The following is an 18,930-nucleotide window of genomic DNA, read 5'->3' as shown; positions in this document are numbered from 1 at the left end:
AGGGTAACCTTTGAACCAAAACCTGAAGTTAGTGAGACCAACCCAACTGCTTGCTCCTTTCCACAGGGCCTTTCAGAAGTGCTTCAAGTTAGAAATGAAAAAGGGTGAATACAGGGTTATAGAAAATTAAATCCCTTTAGTTTGGCCCTAAATTAGTATTACTGAGATGAAATTCACATAACAAAGAATGAGCTGTTACACAGGTACACCTGAGCGGTATTTAGTACCTCCTCAAAGTGGTGCCACCAACATCTCCATCGCTACCACAATCTCCCCAGATGGAACCCCCATATCTGGTAACAGTCACTCTCCATTTCCAGGAGCCCCTGGTAACCACCAATCAGCTGTTGGTTTCCACAAATGTTTCTATTCTGGATATTTCATATAAATGGAATCATACTATACATAAAACCTTTTATTTTGGGCTTCTTTCCCTCAGCATAATGTTTTCAAAGTTCCTCCACCTTGTAGCAGTATTTATCCTGCACTCTATTCCTTTGAGGCCTGAAAAATGTCTCATTTTTGTATAAAACCACAGTTGATGGGTTCATTCATAGATCACCATTGGGCTGTTCCCACCTTTGACAATCATAACTGATGTGTCTATGAAAATTTGTGTACAAGTGTTTGAGGACCTGTTTGTAAATTTATTCTTTGTAATCCTCCTTCTTAATCTATTTCTAAATCTGTTAAAAGGTCATATTCAAAACTTTGAAAAATGTTTAAAATGACTTCACAGAGATAAAAGACCAAATATAGGTGGTTAACCCCCTAAATGAGCACCTGGCATATAAGAAGTCCTCAGTAAATAGCAGTTATTATCAATAATAATAATTTAAAAAGCACAATGCTAAACATCACAGAGCTGAATGCAGACTTCATAGAGAATTATTTCAGTCTGTGCAGGGCTGAATAGGGAACCAAATCTGGGCAGCGGTGAGTGGGGGGAGGAGACCCATGTGGAGAATCAAGATTTCAAGCCTGCCCCATCCAGTCTTCATTCACCTCAGACACTTCCCAGTGACTAGAGAAATTGGCTGGAATTTTTCCCAGCATTCACGTAGTTTATCTGCCATCTGTAAAATATTCACTAGTCTCCAGATTGGCCAGTGGACCTGCTCTGGGTTTTGCCCTGAAGTTACACACAAACTTCACGGTGAAAAGCAAATGGAAAGAGATGGTTGTGTTTCCGCTTGTGTGACTTGGCATTCATGAAATCTCTAATTTATTTATTCAACACGCAACTGCTGACATCATTGCCTGAAGCAATATCAAGCAGGTCTGATCCCAGCTTGTTTGCCACCCAAAGTCAACCCCATTTACATGAATTGTGACAATAAAAGCTTCATTTTTATCTAGAGCCAAATATCTGCTCGAACAATCACTTAATGATCCTTTGAAGTGTTAGGATTTTGGATTTGTACTGAGCTAGAATTTAGGAGACTGAAGATATACCTAGTTTTTCTGGGACTTGCTAGGTGACTTCAAAGAGTATTCCGTTTATTTTATCTGACCCTATGTACCTCACAAAAGGTTGCAAGACCTATCCTGTCTTTGTGCTTACTGAATCCAGTCAATTCAGTCAAAATGGTTATGAGTTGTACAAGTCACTGCTTAGTTGTGACCACATTTTGATTTCTAACATCCATTATGCCTTCTTTTTTAAAATTTCAACTAAGGATTCCTTCATCCATTATAACATTAATCACGTTGATGAAAGATCTTTAACAACTAGACTACCTGCCATTTGCTGTTCCTAGCCAAATGTAGATTTGAATGTAATTTGATGTCCTCATGGAAGTGACAGTTTTAAGAAAGACATGTCTTCCGTAAGCAAACAAAACAGTTCTCTTCACAAGAAACAAGATCCTGTTCCTATATTTGCACATCAGGCTCCTTCACTTACAGAATCAAATTCTGCTTTTAACCACTGTGTAGTTGTCCATCCACCTTCTCATTGTATCAGATTACAGGCAGGAAGCTTTCCAAAAATTCTCCACAAATGTTGAAAAAGAAACACAAGAGGCCTTCACTCTTTCAGAGCCCTGTGACCCAACTGAGTTTTCACCAGAGCGTAGGCCAAACTCCAAACAAAATAAATACCATTATAAGCAAAATTTTTCTACAAGAAAAGTATTTTCCAACCTTGAAAACTTGTTGCCATTGACTCAGTAAACTCTACAATGCAGAAGACAAGATCTCTGATACACTAAGTCTGGGCTGCTGCAATTTCCACCTTCTAACCAGAAGGTCTTCAAGAGCAAGGATTTGTATCTCCGGTGCCTGGCATTTGGTGCTATAATGCTGAATAAATACGTAAATGAGTAGGGGCTCAATTCCTGATGATTGCAGGAGCAGAGAGGTTCAATAAATTTCCCTTCCTAGACCTTGAGAACTCAAGGAACAAGTAGTTAACAGTATTGCCAAAACTATCAGAAGTATTTTAGTCCCTTATTTGCAAGTATTGAAAAGGTTATTCCGGAGGGGAAAAAAAGACGAATAATGTTTTAAGAAAGAGTCATTTTCATTTACGCTGCTGCAGCAGTGTCAAGTCCAAAAGGTTTGGAACTTCATCAAGAGGAGAACAATTAAATTATACCAGGTATTCTCTAAAAGCCTGAGACAGTTCAACGTGCCCTGATAAGGTCTGATTTCCAAGACCTACTGTGAAGTGTCAAGTCAGTGTGATGCATGTCAGTCTGCACAGTATTGACCCATGTCCCTAGGGGTGAGGACATCTCAACCAAGGGAGGAAAGTTTGTGCTGTCTCAGATGTCCCCAGGGGTGAGGACATCTCAAACAAGGGAGGAAAGTTTGTGCTGTCTCAGATGTCCCCAGGCGTGAGGACATCTCAACCAAAGGAGGAAAGTTTGTGTTGTCTCAGCTACGCCTGGCTGGAATACACCATCACTCTTCAGCCCCACCCTCCAACCCAGCAAGGGAATAGGGCTCAGCAGTCCTCTGAGAGCAGCTGTCTGTAAGAGTCGGGGCTTCATCTCCATGATGAGAAGCTTTCTACGTAGAACTTCTACAGGGGAGGATCCCAAAAAAGAGGGTGTTCTTCCAGGAAGCAGCTGACTCCAAGTAGATCCATAGAGTAATAACACAAAAAAAGAGGGCTTCTCAGCAAGAAGAAGTAGCTGCAGACAAACAGCTTTGGGTTTTAAAACTAAGCAGAGAAAAGAAAATGCACAACAGCTTTCAGCAGCAACCTGGGGGCTGCAGAAGTGGGGGCCACAGAAGTGGGGGTCTCAGAGCCTGGCTCTTGGTATTTAAGTGCCAATGGGGACAACAAGGCAGTGGATCAAGTGACCAATGGGCTGCTCAGCTAAGATCTCAGCAAATTTGCCACAGAGCAATGATGGGTTCTTTGAAATACTCAGAGTTGCAAGGCTGGTGTAGATTTGAAGATTTGAGGCTGAGAGGGGTCCAAGGAGATGTCATAAAACTTTGTCCGCAGTGAGCAAAGGCTTCCCTGGGGATAACACTGGCTGGGTACCATGCAGTGGGACTCTCCAATGACCATGGTCATGGGAGTGATGAGAGTCTTCACATGGGGGTTGACATCTAAGGAGTGAGGTGTTTGGGTTTCCTCCTCTCCCCTCATTCTGTGTAGTTGAACTAGATTTGGCAGGATGCTTATGCCGTGAAGGCAAATTAAAGCTGATAAAAGATCCCAAAACAGTATCAGCCTGAGAACTGCATTATCCAAGGCTAAGTTTGGGGATTTTGAAGGATATATCAGAGGGGTTAAAGGACATTATTAGTAGCAAGGTGACGGTGTGACTATTCCAGTGTTTATCAAAGGCAAGAACTTGGCAAGGAGGTTCATGTAAGAGACTGGTAGATTCATATTTACCAATAGAAATTATTGATAGCGGGGCACCTCGGTGGCTTAGCCGGGTAAGCATCTGACTTCAGTTCAGGTCCTGATCTCAGGGTCCTGGGATTGAGCCTGGTGTCAGGATCCCTACTCAGTGGGGAAACCCCTTCTCCCTCTCCCTCCACTCCTTTCCTGCTCTTGGTCTCTCTCTCTCAAATAAATAACTAAAATCTTAAAAAAAAAAAAAAGAAGCTGTTGATAGAACAAATAAAAATATCAGTAAGTTCCTCATGACTGATACAATCCATTCTGACTTTCCTATTTCCATGATTTGATGAAAGTGTGTTTGTTATACTATAGACATGATCATAATTATACTTTATTTAATCCGAATTCTATTCCTAGTATCCTAAACTTGCCCCAGGCCACATCATAATAGTTTAGAGAGGTTGCGACCACTGAAGAATATTAACTAGAGCTTTCTTTTGTTCTATTATGAATTCAGGGTTTTAAGAAAAAATTATATATGTTTCCTTTCCCCTAATATGCCATTTATAACAGAAGAGTGTATATAACCCATTTAGGAAATATATTGCTGTCTAGGCTTATATTATTTTGATATACTATTGTTATTACCTTATATATTATTACGCAACATTACTATTGTACTCTAGCTTAAAGTGGTGTTTTAATATACATTTTTGTCCTTAACACATATCTTATTAGATGCAGGTCAGGCATAGGGGAGACTCAGAGATGGAGTGAATTTCAAAAATGGATAAGGCTGACATGACAGACTCAAATCTATGGATGAGATTTGCCCCACAAACTTAAAATTGCCCCACACATTTTTACATGTTACATTAACTGACATATAAAAATTCAGACATCTCCCATAAAAATCCAAAACAAGGGCTTCTTTTGAGAAAAATTCTGGAAACTCTAAGCCTGAATCCACTTATAGCAATCATCTATGGGAGCTGAGGAGCCACCAGCCATAGAACAATTTGCCACAGTCCCCGCTCGACCCTACATGACTCCATGGGCCCCTTAGTTTGCAACCTCAGGGTTCACCACTCCTGAGTTTGTAATCTCCAAGATAGAGGACAAAGCAAGAAAAGGGGAAGGACAGAGCAGCAGCTATGATGGGAGGCGAGTGAGGATGAGAGTCAACAGTTCTGTATACCATACACATACATCATATAAGCACATGAATTTACAATTAATATGACACCAGCCTGTTCTGCTTAATGTCAAAGACCGGTTGGAGCTTTGCCCTGACATCTGTAGACAGAAGAAGAAACAAAAGAGGAAAGGTTGGCACTCCTCATAACAGCGTAACAAAGGAGAACAAGTATCTGGTACGTACCACGAAAAGAAACTGACCCATGAAAGGCATGGAGCATAATTTAAGCTTTTCTTTGTGCTTTGGTTGTCTTCATGCACACTGGATATTTTATCGTGCACTGTAGTGTATGATGCTTTCAAGTGTTCTTGAGAAACATTGGCAAAGATTCCTTACATGCACTCTTAATTCTTCTGCCTTTATCACTTCACTATAATTCTTTTCATTGGGGGGATAATTGACATGCAACATTATATTAGTTCCAGGTGTACAACATAATGATCCAATATTTGTATACATTGTGAAATGATCGCCACTGTAAGTCTAGTTAATATCTGTCACCATGGTTGTGGGTTGTTTTTTTTTTTCTTGTGATGATAGCTAAGCTTATATTTTAAGTGGGAAAAGAAAAGGAGTTCCCAACACCATGGTACCATCTGCCTCATCTTCGATGGACTCAGGCTATGATACTTCTTGTCTACTTTTATGGATTCTCTGTCCCCTCTCTCTGCACACAACCATTACTACATAGTCTGTTCACCGTCTTTCTCATTTACCCCCTATGGACAGACTATTGTCTAAGCGAGGAACTGAGAACTTCTGGAGAGCAATACCTAGTGGGGTTCATAACAGGAATTCTCCTTGATTTCTGCTCATGGTTTTCTTTGGCTTCTTTCTGGGTCCACATTTCATGAGTTTCCGTAACCTGACCCCCTGCTCTGGAAAAGAGGGCTGTGATAGCATTAATGCATCCACAAATTGTACCATTTGGTTTGCACAAAACACGCGTACAATATTTTATTGGTTAAAAGAAAAGAAGGTATTTCTTTAAAACAAAAAGTGAATTTTTACTGCTGGAAATGTGCATAAGCATGGCCACCAAAGTGCTTCAGTTTTTGACTATTTATGATTTTAATTCCAGATATCTGCTTATCAAGGGCGTTTCCCCCAGTTTATGATCCAAGATAAATATATTTTTATCAACAGCTAGAAAACTTATCATAAAAACAACTTCGGAAGGTCCAGTCTTATTTCCATTCTTGGTTCTCCTCTGGTTTTATGGGAAAAAAATTAAACTGGTAGTTCCAGAAATTACCACTAATAGAGCAATAATTCCTATACTGTATGGTCTCAGGAGAGCAGAAAGTGATGCTAGCAATGTCACTCTTCCTCTGCTGCACTGATGTCAATCAACCCTTTCACGTGATCGCTGATGTCTTACAATTATTGCCCATTCCTTCAGCCTGTTCCTTTCCCACCAACTTAGAAGCACCTATACACCTGCAGACATATGTATGGAGACATGCCACTCCCCATTGTCACCTGTTTGCCCACATACTAAATTAATCTAAAGTTCAAGTCTGAATCTGCAATGTTTCCATCCAATTTTTCTTTTCTTTTTCTATCTCTAATAAATGTAACATATCAACCTCACCTGTATCTGAATTCATTATCTATAAATAATGGCCCCTTCCAAACCACATTAGTACCTCTCCAGGAATGTTGCCCTTTTAGAGGTCTGACTAACTAGACAAACAGGGCATGGAACTCCAGCCACATTTCCAACAGGAAAAATAGCCTTTTGTTTTAAATTATGATTTTTTTCTAGTGAAAATTGAATATGACTTATAATGACCACAGAACAATTCCTCAAGGCAATAATTAAGTACCATTTTTTCTTATTCTGGAAGTCAGACTTTTTGAGCAATCCAGCCATCTTGAGCACAGATATGAATGCAGAAGTAAGTTCGTCATTACCGTGGAGAAGTCCAGATTACCAAGTCAGAATGTATTCCTGACTTTGTATTCATTGAGTCACCTGCTTGCAGAGAATGTACCAACCACGCTTACGCCCAGGGCTCATGTCTTCGCCCTTGCAGTAATTCAGACAGGAGAAAGCATTACTTTCAAATAAAAAGGCAATTCAATCAAGAACAAGTGAGGCTTTAAGGCAGATTTAAACTAAGATACTAGCCATAAATGCACAGAAAGTCAGTAATATAAAAACATGGGGATGCGTCAAACATCGATTTGAGATTGCGATTTCTATGTAGTTAAAAAAAAAAAAAAGGTACAAAAATGTAAGCAGTACTTACCAAGGACCTGGCACTATTCTCTCCATCCCCACAGGAATCTCCTAGGGTAGATGCTCTTCTCATTCCCATTTTACAGATGAGGTCAAGGGTAAGTAACTCAGCCAGGATAATCAGCATTTAGAATCGGAACTGCACTTGCAAATCACCAAGTGAACCCCCTAAGTCTGTTATTTACCCCCATACCATCTACTTCATGAGCAAGAGAAATAAATATTTTCTTTCCATCTGGCGATATGGCTTTTAGTAAGGACTTTGGAGTATTAAAATATGGTATATATGTTGTTCTTTTCTTAAAAACACTTCTGCTCTTATATCCATGACTTTATATTTTACACTCAGGCAAGCTTCCCTCCTCTGCTATATAACACATGAGCTGAGTATTTAGGACAGGTCTTACCATCAGGCAAAGACGACAGTCCTCCTTTCAGTGGATTTAAGGATGTCCACTTCCCAAAAATATCTCTCCCACCCGCTGATTACACTGAGTAAAATTGCATCCCCAGAAAATGTGTGGAAATGGCCACATACTGACAGCTTAATGTGTCTTCAACTTGATTTCTTCCATCCCAATTATTCTGCACCCAAGGGCATGGTCGGGGGGATGATAGGTTGCTGTTGCAGCAGTGGCAGGTCATAGGTGATGTTTCAATCCCACCTCCTCACCCCCGGGTAAGGAAGGAATCCCCACCCAAGAGTTATGCAGGGGGACAAACACATGATGCTCAACGGACCAGATGACAGCAACAGCAGTTTCTTATCGCGCATATGCACAGCCTGGGAAAGGAAGACACCACCCCTGCCGGGTACACAGGGGTGGCACTTGGGAGCAGAGTGAACAGGCAGAGGTTGTGGGAGCCTGACTCTGTAGTAACAAGGGGGTGAGGTGGCTCTCCCCTACCAAGAAGTTGTGATGAGCTTGTTTGAATAACTCCGGGGACTTGCAGGGAATGGACGCCTGCCACTCAGAGATAAGCAGGACCAGTGCACATCTCTGTGATAAGGACTGGCTAGAGCACCCTGCCCAGGGGAGCAGAGAGCTGAGGGGAAACACACTGTTTGGCCCTTCAAGACACTCCCAGTTTCCCCTAGATGTGGAGGCAACACATAATATTGGTCCTTAATTTTATCCCTTACAGCACAGATGGACAAGTACAGAGGGAAATGGAAGAGACATGAGGTCAAGTGAAGAAGTTATGGCCTTGAAACTGAAAGACTAGATGATTTGAAGAGTGGGCTGGAGGTGGCTCCTAGTAAACTCTAGAGAAGACATCTCAAGGGCATCTCAAGGGCAGAGTCTGTATGGAGACAAAGTGAGTGGTGTGTTTCTTCTTGATCACTATTTCTGGGTCGAGGAGCAGTAAGTTAATGACAAAGCCAGTTAAAGGAGTTCTTTGATGTTATTTAAAAGAGGACGGTGTGTGATTGGATTCATCTTTCACTTTTCAACTGATGGCATTGGCCGCTTCATGAATAGAAATGATGTTCAAAATAGCACAACCCTAGACAGCGTCCCTTGAGCACAGACACAGTTCATTGTTGACAGTTGGGTCATTGTTTCTCATGCAGTGTGATGTCTGCCCTGGAGACTGGCAAGATGGTGTTAGGTGGTCCTGGGACCCAACAGGAAATAAAAGGGGATTTCATAGTTGTTGCCTCCTCGGTGTTCTTCAATCCAGACTAAAGGCAGGTTAGAGTCTCAGCTTGGTTGCTAGGTCTTTGTCCCATTCTAACTAACACTTACGGATCTTTATTGAGCCAGTGTGCCTCTCACCCCAAGCCGGGAGCAGCCCACACTATCAGTCTAGAATTCAAGTGCCTACCATCTTCCGGTAGCTCCTACATATGGCAAGTTAGAATGGTTTTCTTAGGCAGAAAACTCTCCATCATAGTTGCTATGAGTTATCTTTAAATATACTTGTTAACTGGTAAAGGTAAATATGATAAGAAACTTCTTGTTTCTATCCTCCACCTCTACCATTTCAAAATGGTGAAAATTCCCTAACATTCAGCACACCTATTATGAGAAATACAAGTAGGATAAGGAATGGTGCACACAGCCGGAGTGCACATGTTCCCACATGTTCAGGAAAAGCCCTGGAAGGCCCGGGGGAAAGTTAAAAGCTTAAGCATTTGTGGTAGATGCATAGATGGCTCGGTGTTTCACTACACAAATCACAAAGATCTTTGATTTTTTTACTTTGTCTAAGGACTGAATGGTCAGGTGGGTTATCAGTTCCTTTCTCATTTGTTGCCAGTTGGCATGCTCATTTCTGGGCTCTGTCCATTTTCAGGCAGGCATCTGTCCCATATACAACTCTGACCTGAGGACCTTGGGCTTCACGAGTCCTCAGAGATCACACAGCACTGTCTTCTAACTCTTCTGTAAACCCAACCAGTCTCAAGGAACAGTGCAGAGTCATAGTCTAAGAAAAAAAAATGAAGCCAAAATTTAAAATACTTTTAGGCTCAACTCAACAGAAACATCTGGATCATCAGCCGTATTTGGGGCCTCCTCTTGCTTTGGAAAGTTGTGGTGGCTTGTTGCTGGTATGAAATCTCACATAACTATGAATTTGCTCTTGCTTCAGAGAATAGGGAAATAGGAAAAAAATGGAAAAATTTGATTTGAGCATCAGGAGGACCTCATATGAGTGAATCTGAACTATGGAATATAGAGGGTTGGGCAGCCAACAAGATGGTGGCCTTCAAAAAAGGTAACTAAGATTTCATCAAAGTTTGGCTCACCGACAGATCCAGCTGTTTGGTTGAAGACAGAGATTATAAGACAATATTGATCAAGCTAAGTAGCATGACTAGCCAGAATTTCTCCTTAAAACCAGAGGCCAGTTTACATGGAGAAATACCAGCGTGAGTACTTTGTTAATTAGAATAATCCATGTACTTCACAATTTTATACATACTGTTTTCATTGTATCAAAAATTTGATCATTGAACAAGCTTTAATACACTAACAGTAGTTTTTTAAAGTGCAATATAGGTGAAACATCCTTTTGTATGACTTGTATAAATGAAGAATAGTGAGGACTTTTTTCTAATTATTGAAATATAATGAAGATATAGGCACATGTGTAGGTTTAGCGTGGTAGTGGATGCTATGATTGATGGAAATCACGAACACATTTTTTTTCCCATTAGGAAAAAAAATTACCATGATTCAGAAAAGAAAATCTATAAGAGAATCATGTATATTTCCACTGGAAGTTGACCAAATCACCGTGCATAACATAGGGAGAGAGGATAACATTTATGTTACTTTACTATAGGGACTTTCCCAGAATAAACTTACTCTCTAGATATCTAAGAACTTTAAAGGATTGGTTCTAGACTTGATATGAAAACCCCAACTTCCTTGTTTTAAAAAAGGTAAAGAAAATTAAAGATAATTATTGAATAAATAATTATTAGTTGGTCATCTGGAAGACTTTGTGAGAACTAGGTAAGAAAATACCAGCTCTTCTAATCAGGCTAGAGCAGTCCACTGAACCTCCTGTGGGACCTTCATAAAAAGACTGAAAAATCAGACTCTGAAATAGTTGTCAAATTTCTAAGAACTCATGAAGAACCCAACAGTAAATGTTACTTTGTCCAAAGAATATTAAGCAAAATAAAGGCCTTGCTTATTGCTTTTGTCTTATCCAAATTTAAATTGAATAACAGTATTTTCAGCAAGATGGCTATAAGGACCTCGATTCAATGACTGCCCAACCCCATGTGAATACTGTTGGAGATTCACTGGAATCTATTCAGACATCTGAAGCTCACTGATGCATGCCACTTCATTCAACATCTCCGTAAAATAATACCGCTTGGCTTCAGTCTGGGAGTCACAGATGTTTTTCATTTATAATATTTGAATTAGGACAAGCACTCACATTCCTTCTTTTCCAAATACAATTTACATTTGAAATTCATTAATAAGATAACAGATTATGTTGCTACCAAATACAGGATTGGCCCTCTTAATTGAGAGAGTCAAAAATGTCCAGGCATGACACAGTTCCAGTGGTTCTAGGATGATCTTCACTGATAATACTGCGCTGCCCACCCAATGTCACCCCACTCTTCCCCAGATAACTATTTCCCCTCTGCCTGACCGTTTATCTGAAACTAAACAATTGGGAATCATTTTTACTTAATTTTTTTTTAATCTCATTTTAAAAGGGAAGTAAGTCTGGGAGAGGACATAGAGGTCATATTATATGAATCATTTACATCTCATCAAATATTTTTAAAATACTTACTAAGTGTGAGGCAACGTTCAAAGTACTAGAGACAAGGAAGTGAGAAGGAATGCCCTCACCCTCAAGTCACTCAGCCTAGGGGGGGAAGAATCACATGCCCGTGAGTCAATCTCATGGAATTTGATGTCGGCTGGTAGGGAGCTGTCTGCCAGCGACAAAGGGACCTCATGAGTTGTTATGTCCAGTCTTCTTGAGTCAGAATGAGGAGAAACCTACAGACACTCGGTGGTAGGGGGTGGTAAAGGCAAGAAACACAGAGACATGGGGAGTATGAAGGAAAAGAAGTCCAGGCAGATTCAAGGACAGAGCAGTGCTAACAGGTGAACTGGAAGAAGTCCAGGAAGCCTGGAGTTCTGGGAACAGTTGAAGAAACAGGAAGAGACAATACAGTATATTTTCTCTGGTCCCTTATTAGCTTCCAGGTCCTGTGCTTTAGATCCATTATGTGATCTGAGCTTGGGTAAGTGATATTATTATTGCCATTTTACAGATAAGGAGGACGAAGCAGTAAGAGGTTAAGTAACTTGCCCAAGGTCCCTGAGCTCATGAAGTCTCAGAGATAGGCTTCAAACCAGGGGATCAGCCAGCATCTTCTAAATGAAGTTTTGTGAGAGAGGGAGAGTGAGGAAGCATAAAGTCACTGGAAGTCTTCAGAGAGAGTTCAGGTGATTAGAAGAGTGTGCTTGGCCCATGTGTAAAGCAGGTTCACCCACCTGGGCTTTATTTGAGGCCCGGACTGCAAGGTCTCCTGAGGCAAAGTAGTGGATATCTTAAAGAAAATTAAGGGCTTCTTCCTTTCTACTCATTTGGGCAGCATCTGCTTCCAAGAAGTCACCACCCAGATCAGTTCAGGAGCAGAATTAATCACCTCCCTACCCACTGCTTGGAAAGACCTCACACCTTTTGTCTTACTAAACAAAACCAATGGCCATTTGGGATGGAACTCACCGTCCTCAAAGGGAATGATAGAATCTAACATCCATCTCTCATCTCCAGTCATCAGCCAACACCCAACTGTCCGCTATCATGGGCTCCCTCTTGCTGTGATTCCCTCACGCCCATAATGCCTTCTGCTTCCTTGCCCCAGCTTAGCTTGCTTTCCTCCCCACCTCCCAACCTCTGCCACTACATGCCCCGGAACCACAGCATCATAGCCAGCGAACTCCTTTTTACCCTCAACACTCTACTTGGAACACCCCCTTCTACATCCCTGCCTTAATTGAAGCCACTGGGCACATGTCATGTGACATACACAGAATGAGTAAAGACCATGCCAGACTTAACCCATTAAATATTATATTGCTTTAAAAGAGAAATTGATCACAAAATTTATGGTGAGGGGAAGGATGAAATTGCCCCAATCTTCACTGTCACTCATTCCAGAAGGAAAATGCACATCACGGTAGGACATCCATTTAATGAGCATTTATGTACCAGGCACTGTGCTAAACATGACCTTCATTTCTCACCACCAGCCCCTGAGACAGGTATATTCTCTGCTTCTCGGATGAGCATTGTGAAGCTCCAAAAAGTTAAATCTGTTCCCAGGTCACAGAGCCACCTGCGTATAGAGTTGGGACTCTAGTGACTTCATCTGCCATACGCCGAGGCAATTTGTTCTCTCTCCTTGATTCACACCTTAGCTATCTTGGTGATGTAATTTGAATATTCTTAGGAAAACCATCTTGAATCCTGAAGTCCCTCCCAAATGGTTTCCATACATCATATATGTGCCTTTGCATTTCTAAAGAAACATGAAGAAATGTCTTCCCATTACATTTTCCTGTATAATTTCAGTATACAATCAGGCCAGAGCTTATGATCCTAGCCTTTCTAAGGAACTGAAACCTCTGCTGTGGTTCATGGAGTATATGTCGTGAGCAGGTCACTCCTAGGTCCCACTGAAAACTTTCACAGCAACTCTATTATTGTTGTTATTCCCTTTTTCTCTAAGGAGGTCAGTGAGCCTCAGGATGTTAAGGAATTTACTTAAGGTGGGAGTAAAAGCCCCAAAACCCAGATTTTAACCCCGTGTCTTTGCAATCTTATGCAAGTTACACTATCAAAATGAATCCCGCAGGGTGCCTAGGTGGCTCAGTCAGTTGAGTGTCTGCATTGAGCTCTAGCTCTGATCCCAGGGTCATAGGATGGAGCCTGCACTAGGCTCCCTGATCAATGGGAAGCCTGCTTCTTCCTCTCTCTCTGACTGCTGTTCTCCTTGCTTGTGCTCTCTCTCCCTCTCTCCGTCAAATAAATAAATTTTTAAAAAAATCTTAAAAAAAAAAAAAGTTAATCCCCAAAAAAGGGCTCCACAAAACTCTTCCTATCCCTCCACCTTCCACAAGAACTCCTGAATCAAAGATATGCCTAGGAGCCTGGAAAGTTTTTATTTCAACATGTAAGAAGACTTTATGTAAGCAGTTTGTATGGCATCTAGAAACCACAGCCCTCCCTTCTGGAACAGAGCTTCTGTGGTGGAACATTCAAGATGCTCTTTTTTTTTTTTTTTTTTAAGATTTTATTTATTTGACAGACAGAGATCACAAGTAGGCAGAGAAGCAGGCAGAGAGAGAGGAGGAAGCAGGCTCCCTGCTGAGCAGAAAGCCCAATGCAGGACTCAATCCCAGGACCCTGGGAACATGACCTGAGCTGAAGGCAGAGGCTTTAAACCACTGAGCCACCCAGGTGCCCCTAAAGATGCTCTTTTAATAAGCATCCTGCATCAAAAAGTATTTCAAATTATCTTGTATCCTGAATAGATCCTCCTAATCTCCCTGTTACAGACAAACTGGGGAGTAGGGGCAAGGGAAGAGAGATGAGTAAAGGACAGGTAAGTTCCAAGTAAACCTCTGAGCAAATGAATAAAAAAGGGTTATGCAAAGTCAAAAAGAACAATACCCTTGAACTGTATTTAAGAACTACACATTTAAAGGAAGGTGGAAGGGGGTTATAAAGGGGAGTAAGAAACACAGGCTTCCGGTTTGGGAATGAAAAACTCACAAGAATAAAAGGTACAGCAAAGGGAATACTGTCAGTGTATTATACTCTCCCTGTGCGGTGACACATGGCGGCTACACTCTTGGTGAGCCCAGCGGAGCCTACAGACTTAAATCACCTTGTGAAACACCTGAAACTAATGCAACAATGTGTGTCAACTACACTTCAACAATAACAACAACAGCTACTACACATTTGAGATGTATGTCATTTCTAGAGTTCTGGCCCAGCGCAAGCGTTTGTGTCAAGGGAAGGAACTAAGGGGGGAAAGTAGGAGAGCAGGAGCGGGAGAGGGGAGGCAAGCTGGCAGACATGATCACTTTCGAATTCAATTAGTTGACCGAAAAAAAGGAGAAAACTTGACGGGAAAGACAAAATGCAGAGGAAACAGAGTAAGGAGGAGAGGAAACAAAAGACAAAAAGTTATAATGAGGGGCTGACTAGCACCAGAAATGTAAGCATCTCTTTTTGATGTATTCTCATTAGCTGGTCTCCAAATTGTGATATTCTGGATTTTGTTGCTTTTACATGCGTGTGTGTGTGTGTGTGTGTGTGTGTGTGTGTGTGTGTTTTATTTTGAAAAGGTAGAATTCGCTCTGAATGTCAAGGCAATTTCAGCTCCTGCCGGAGAAGGCAACTGAATAGGTAGCAAGCAAAATATAGTCTCCATTATATGCGGCTAAAAAAAAAAGGAAAGAAAGAGAGAAAAAGAACTCTCCAGGGAATTTGCATACTAGTCAGACTTTGGTGCCCTGCAGTGGGTGGTTCCGGCTGAGAGGCAGCTCTATTCTTAGATGTCTGAGCTGAAACAGGAGGGTGAAAGCTGGTCACCACTGCTCTAGGGCCTTCCATCAGTTCCCTTACCGGGGTTAACGTGTCAGATCAAATGCCCCAACCCTGCGGAAAAGACCATTGTCATCAGACACGTCATCCCCTTTTTTTTCATGGGCGATTTCAAAACAGGGCTGTTTCTGTCAGGAAAGTACTGAAATGTGGTCTTTCCCTTGCATTAATAATCACTTTTTTAGGAGCTGGAAGGTTTGTTTTGGGGGTATTTTGGTTTGTTTTTTTTTTTTTTTTTTTTTTTTTTTTTTTTTTTTTTTCATTTTTCTGCCCCATTCTTTTTGTTAACAAAATTTTATTACAAGGGAATGCATCTACCTCAAGGTAGAAAAAAAAAATGTGTGCTTTTCCTTTAAGTAACAACACGACGGGCCTGGCTTTCTGGTTGTGTGGCCCTTAACTACAATCCAGGCGACATTAAGAATTAATTTATTCTATTATGAGGCAAGTCTTCAGTGCCTCTTCCAAGATATTTTCTACTTCAATACATTCATAGCTTAAAAAGCCAAAAGATAGTGAGGTTGCCAGTCATAAGCCTTTCTTACTAGTGACTGGAACTCAGTCTTCAACATACTTTTTTTTTAAATTTATCAGAATGTAAATTTTAAGAAATAGATTTCTTTTTTGAAGTTTTAGTTTACGTTTCTCCACCCACGGCTTCAGGAAAGCCTATAGCCTATCAGGCTTCAGAATCCGGAAATAGATGTAAAATCATATTTAAGATGAGAAGTCCCCAAAACAGCATTTTTCTTGAGGCCCCCTTTACTCCTACCCTCTTAAGCTCTCTAAGCAAGAACAGATGTGAAGAAAACAAATATGCACTCTCTAAATGATTCCAAATCGGCGCACATTGCTTCATCATTTTGTCATTTGACAATTTAACACACTGGCCTGAGGGAGCTAACACAAAAGAAATGGATACATTATATGAGGCCAATTAATTTATAAATGAGTGATATTAAAAGTGAACTTTCTGGACTCAGAGAGAAACTCAGGAGAAACATAAAACCACTCTCAAAGGAAAAAAAATGAGGAACACATGTTATATTTGGACCTTAAAAAATATGAAGGTCAAGTGTACATGAGATAGAGATATACGATATTGTTATTTGATTTTTCATTTCGGTGTGTACAGTTACCCTAAGAGTATTCTTTTTAAAGATCACAGTTCTTTTCCAAGAAGATATTCACTCTTTTTACTTAAGTTTGTATGTGGATAGAAGAATACAGTTTCATAAAGAAAATTGTTGTCAATAACATGAAGACTGAGAAAGACTCAGAGAAATGTTCCAAAACAGTGGTTTCTGGGACTTCAAGATTTCATACATTAGTAAAATCTCTATCATTAAAAGGGCATTAAATGGGGGGGGGGTGGCCCTGGGTGCCTCAGTCAGCTAAGTGTCCGCCTTTGGCTCAGGTCATGATCCTGGGGCCCTGGGATCGAGCCCCACTTTGGGCTCCCTTCTTATTACGGAGCCTGCTTCTCCTTCTCCCTCTGCAGCTCCCCCTGCTTATGCTCTCTCGTGCACTCTCTCTCTCTTTCTGTGTCAAATAAATAAATAAAACCTTTAAAAAAAAGGCATGAAATGTATAGGCTCAGGATAAGGTATAGCTTTTTTTTTTTTTTAAACCAAAGACATGTATCTTCATGAAAAACTCCCTACATTGCCCTTTTCACTTTCCCAGTAGCAGAGAGAATAAAATAATAATAATAATAATAATAATAATAAAATAAAATAGTAAATATAAATTTAAAATTAAATTCAATTTAAAAAATTAAAAAATTGCAGTCTCTAAACTAAATGTTTAAAATATTAACTACTTGGCAGACCAAAAGCACGGTAAGCTAAAATGAAGCAAATGTTGCCTCCTTTATGAGGATGCATATAAAAACTTAATTGATTAACCTCACAACTATAGTGATAGTGTTATTTGGCCTGTTCTTAACATTACCTTCTGAGCATCCAACATTCAATATTGAGGAAATTAGTTAAAAATAATGATCAAAAGAATGAAGATTAATCTCATCGATTTTGGGACAAGTACATTCATAAAATAGTACATTTCATGAACAGTAGGTTTTGTCCCCAAAGATGAAACTTGACTGAGATTGGCTGTGTATCACAGCCTTCTATCTGTAAAGTAGCAACCTAAGATGGATGTCCCAGCACCAACACCTGACAGCAGACATTAAATGGTATGTTGTGTGTGTGTTTCAGTGAAGATAGCATGTTTCAGTACACCATGATGTTTCATTGAATGAAAGTTGTGGATTCAGGTTGCCTAATGAAAACGAACTTTGTGTAGCTGCTGGCACTTACCAATTTACCCAACTTGGGGAGCTGAATGTCTAGATCTTGTCAGCACCAGAACTGGGCACCAATTCCATACTGTATGCTAGACCCTGGGTCTTGACCCCACTGGAAGATTCTCCAAGAATGGTGAATTTTGTTCTTGGATCATGGCCATGTGTGACCTCTGCCTCAATCAACAGGGCCAGGCTGAAGATGGTCTTGGTTGAGGCCAGGAAGGCCCACCCTGAAATGCCTGGTGCTCTCCAGCTCTTGGGATTTGGGTCCATTTCCATCAGTCAGAGGCTGTGTCAGCCCCTAGACAGGATCTTCAAGATGGAGAGACAAAGCTGGTAACGTCAGACAAGTTCATTTCAATTTGTTTCCTCCTTACAGTATGCACATTAGGTCCCCAACAAGTATTAGACCTGGAACCCTCCGTTCTTTATAGTGGTTGTACTCATGTGAGTTCATGGGCCAAACAGGTGGCGAGTTCCAAACAGGGCTGACTTGCCTGTTAAGCACTGCCTGTGTGCCTCTTCAGCTTGGATTATTCACGAGGCGGGTATAATCTGGGTTAATCCAAAACTAACATGGATTGCCCAATTGTTCCGTTCCTGGCTGAGCCAATTACTCCCATACATACAACGTTTTCTGCTGAATATGAGATTTCAGACTACATCTTAAGTCTGCCTAAGTATGGTAGAATTGAAACATGAGCCACAGTTATGTTAAAAGTCTGACTTAATTTTGGTGACCACGTTTATGACTTTCTTTAATTGTTTGAACATAATTCAAATAGAGTTAGGGGGAAAAAAGAAAGGCATACTTGGCTCAGGTTTTAATTCTCCCATATGCTACCCAACATATCGAAGTGTACATCAACCGAGGAAACATCTCTTTAGTTTCACTTACCCCTAAACAGTGATTTATAGTAATAACTCTTAACCCAGAAGGCTGATTTGATTTTAAGATTTATTTTTAAATAATCTCTACATCCAACATGGGACTCACAACCCCGAGATCGAGAGTCACACGCTCTTCCGACGGAGTCAGCCAGGCCTCCCTGATTTGACTGTTCTAATCACCAAAAAACCCAGTGAAATTTTTAACTCAAAAGAAGGGATGAAAACAGTGCATGTGTAACGTATCAGTTCCACCAATCACATTTATCTGTAAGAAATGCGCAGCTTCTAATATTAGTAACCATGTAAATGTCCCCCAAGGTTCACTGAATCTGTTCTCTTCTCCCCACCACTAGCAACCTGCCCCC

This window comes from Lontra canadensis, unplaced genomic scaffold (assembly GCF_010015895.1).
Source record: "Lontra canadensis isolate GAN:19392208 unplaced genomic scaffold, GSC_riverotter_1.0 scaffold22, whole genome shotgun sequence".
Lineage (NCBI taxonomy): Eukaryota > Metazoa > Chordata > Mammalia > Carnivora > Mustelidae > Lontra > Lontra canadensis.
The sequence above is the reverse complement of the archived record's forward strand: the minus strand, read 5'-3'. Positions refer to the sequence as shown.